Raw genomic sequence first — 4,374 nt, forward strand, 5'->3', positions numbered from 1 at the left:
GAATTTGTACATTTAAACTCACTATGGATTCCTGGAATCCTTTTCCTAAGAAGAATTAAATCTCTCCATTAAGCATGAACATTGATCCTTATCAACTGTAGTGATCACATGTATAAAGCTAATTCCTGCAGAAGTCCTTCCATGGAAAAAGTCTGCTTAATAAAAGAGGAAAAAAACCCTTGGTTTTCAATGAAACTACAAATAAACAAATATCAGCAGTCCAGGAGAACCTAACTGCAACACCTAAAGAATGAAAAATTTACCCAGGCAGAAGCCAATTTTTCTTCTACATTAAGTAACACATGCAGTACCAAAATTTTCAATCTGGCAGTTGATTCCTTTTCTGGAGGAGAAGAAATAGGAAAAGAAAACCCACACAACTGCTAGTGTGCTGCATTTTTATTAATTATTTACTTCTAAGTTTGGTACTAACATTTTAGTACTCACAAACGAAAACAATGCTGCAGAATTCCAAATACTCTGAAAAGCATAACTTCACACCTGTGTATAGAAAAGCAAAAACTATTCTAAATATATGAAATTTTTTTCTACAAAAATAAAACAAGAGAATGCAAACATTTTAAAAAGTTGCTCAGCTGTTTTTAAACTTCAGTAAGTAAAATAGCAAAAGTTCTGTCCGTGCTAATGCAGTACTTTTACCTGAGCTAAGTTACACCCTGATTTATCAGTTCAGCAAATCTTTCAAAATACTTCAGGTAATTTGAAAACCACTTTTATTCTTAAATGTTTTTAAGTGCTCTACTGTGAGGGTAGTAAGTGTACAGCTGTAGACCTCAGCTTCACCTTTGAAATTCACGAGACGATCCCATTCCTTTATTAAGCCCGAGGTTGTACAATTGGTTGTACACTGTCTGCACAACAGACCTAGGAATATTTAATGCAAGCTTTTCTTGGCCTTTTGAGGTGGTTGCACAAATGTGCCACCTGATCTCATCTGTCAGGCTTTACCAGTGAAATGTCAGACAGGTTGGGTCACTTCTTATGCTCCAGATAGCAGTAATCAGGAAACCAATAGAGATTAAATAAGAGATATATTTAGTGACTCCACATGGTCTGCAGTCAACTCTAGTCTTAAGGGGATTCTTCTTATGACAGTCATGTATATAAAAACAGTACATCAGTGCAATAAATGTGAAGTCAGTTGAAACAGGGATACCTTGTTACTCTTCACTTTTAAAAACACCCTGCAGATGCCTTGCTTGCACCTCAATATAATTAATCTTACTGAATGGGCAGATATTAGAAGCAGGTGGCAGCTGAGTGAATTAGTGAATTTTATGAAAGATGGAGAAATCAAAACACATATCTGCAAAGGAAAGCCACAATGATTAGCAGATCAAAGCAGGCTTAAAACTGAACTGAGCAATATATGTTCACTACAGCATACAGATTTTTTAAATAGATAAATAGACCGATCTAACCCATATCTACAAGCAGAAGACCTTTTTAGAACACTTTTTTGTTTAGTAGTCCATGTAGTCAACCCTAGGGTAACTCGCTGTGGTAATTGCTCACACAGCATGTGCGTCAATCACTCTGCAGATGAAGAAACTCCCCCTGGTCTCCTCTAGCCCCACCAAGAACGTGGTACTTTCCAAATTTCTGCCAAAGGCAGGATCTTAAAGTATTAATAGGAAGACAAATCTACCTTGAGTACATCACTGCCTCTAAAGTGTATTTCTCCTGCAGCCGGGTGAAAGGGGAAGTATCCATACCAGGACTATTATCTAGTGAGCACAAAGAGGCATGTGAGAGGGAAATGAATAAAAGAAAAAAGAAAGAAAAGCAGGAGGAGTTGACTTTTGCCTTGCAGCCATACAGTTAAAACCAGATGGGATTTTCATCAGAAAGTCATCTTAACAAAATGCACTGGAAAAGGAGAGAGCCAACTACAGCAGAAGCCTTGCTTCCTCCAGAGCTAAAACTAGAAAATATTTGATTACTTGCAGGCAATAGCTTAATCCAGGGCCTGCTGATAAGAGTATGAAAAAACAAAGCAGAGCCTTATAGAGTAGTACAAACAGCAAAAATTTTCAAAAATATTCAAGATAGGATGACATTTGTGCAACAGACAATGCAAACTGCGATTTAATCCTAGATTTTAACTTGGTTCCACACAGATAATTCAGGTGTAGCCTGTGATCAGCATTAGGAGGAACCAGAAAAGAAGTGTACCTCTTCAGGAGGCAGATTCTCCTGGTTAGCAGTGTCTCGACTGATGTATTTTGAGAGAATTTTATCACTCACTGATCAATCTCAGCAGCTTCACACTGGTACAACTGCTTTTTATCAGATTGTTGACACAAGAAGAAATGTTCTTAAAATATTTGGCCACTTAGGTAACTTTCTGAAAAATACATTGTAAAATATTAGTTTAGCCTTCGAAGCCATTTAGAGCAAAACAACACCATGTTTTGGGACAGCAGAGCAATGATAAGTGTTAGTAATCTAGTACATGAAATTGTATGACTTTGTCTCTTAAACATACTTTCAATAAGATGTTCATAAAAGCAAGCATTTGGAATGCCACTTCTGTACTGAAAAAGGGCACTTCTGATGGCACAAAAATCCTTGCAAACTCAGACATGGTTCAGACATGATAAGTGACTTTCCACTTGGGTTTTTTCCCAAGTGGACAGCACTTGGGAAAAAAAAACCCACTGGATTTTTCCTCAAAAAGCATTTCTCAGATGAAGCCCATTCTTCAGAAGATTAGATGGCCTCTGTATCTGGTCTAGGCTTTCTGAGGAAAAAACATGTTACAACTCCATGCTAATGGTAAAAATACTCCTGAAGTACAGATTAATTTTTAGGTGATATCTGGCAGCAAGTATTGTTTTTAGAAGAAATGTAAAAGCACTGACAACCTGTTGCTCCCTATGGTGTTTCCTCTGAAGCTTAAGGGCCTAAAAAGCTTGGGAAAGGCACTTGTTATAAAAGACTTGTCAGATGTAATCACCAAGACATCTATAAATCCATTTCTGCTTTTCACATTAAGGGGAGTTAAAACACAGTCCGCAGTTAAAGGGAGTTTTCACAGTATTAATTTGCAGTTAGTATAACGTTCTTTCCTGCATTCAGAGAAGTGCAAAAGAATTTTGTTGTAGATAGAAGCGAACCTACATCCAACTAAAATACGGACTAAATTTTTTGAAGCAAAAAATTAATCAAATTTAGTATGATTTTCAGGGCAATCTTGGTGATTTAGAAAAACTACCCTTAATGAAAAAGACCACAGCAGATGGTCTCTTTTTTTTTCAGTGCAAGTGTATCTGGAAGCTTTGAAAACGTCTGTCTACAGTATTTGAAAAATCACTACCAAACCCTTTTGTTAGATGCTGCATAAAGGAATTTACGGCTGAGAATTATTATTGAGACTAAAAGCTACAGAGTACAGCAAAGACAGCCTTACTATTGATCCATTAATGTCTGCTCACAGTGTAGGGCCTGTGTCATTTCTACAGGACACACCTATGATATGGCACTGACTCTGCAAAACTCAAAACATTCTTTGACATGCAGGGTAAATTCTACCCACAAGCAAATGAAATGTGTAACAGAGGAATCAATTATCTCAATTTCAACTGGGATAACGTTGACTTGTTTGACATCCTTGGAATTCCTTAGACAAAAACGTGTCTAAGAGATACCGCATGTCAAGATGGATTTATGTAAGATACTTCTTTTATTTTAATTTCATTCAGTTTGACCTTGTAAAATATTAAGTATCTCCTGTTTGTCCTATGTCTTATTTTGTCCTGTGAAAATTGCTAAGGATTGAAGATGTTCAATATCCATCCAAAAAGCAGGTACTATCTTTCAGCTCTGGAAACTATTTCATGGACTGTGCAATGAAAGCTTTCTGCAGGTATACATAATAAGCTGTTAACAACCAAGACATAATGATGAGGACTGCAGCACTGTGGAGTATATTTTTCTTTTCAGCTGGTGGTTAAAATGCATGCATTTCCACCAAGACTCACAAATGCCAGATTATAAGAAAAATATTTGGAATAAACTGTGGGCCTGATCCTAATTTAGAAATCTGTTGAATTTCATTGAACATGACAGCAAATGAGCTGCAAATAAAAGCTGCTGTATTGAAGTTCCTCAAGACGAAGCCTTCAGCTGGAAGTGTACACAGATGAGTCAAATGACATAACCAGCCACCCAAACTGAAACAGGTCTTTCAGGGAAAAAAAAGATAAGGAAGGATTGAGCTAGCATCAGTAGTAACTCCTTTCTTGCATCATTTGTATTAGTAAGAAAATGCATTACTGTTTCATGGGTTGGAAAAAATCATCCACCTCCTTCAAGTATTTTAAAATAACTTTAAAAGGGTAGCTACAACAC

Source organism: Fringilla coelebs (assembly GCF_963513975.1).
Source record: "Fringilla coelebs genome assembly, chromosome: Z".
Taxonomy (NCBI): Eukaryota; Metazoa; Chordata; class Aves; order Passeriformes; family Fringillidae; genus Fringilla; species Fringilla coelebs.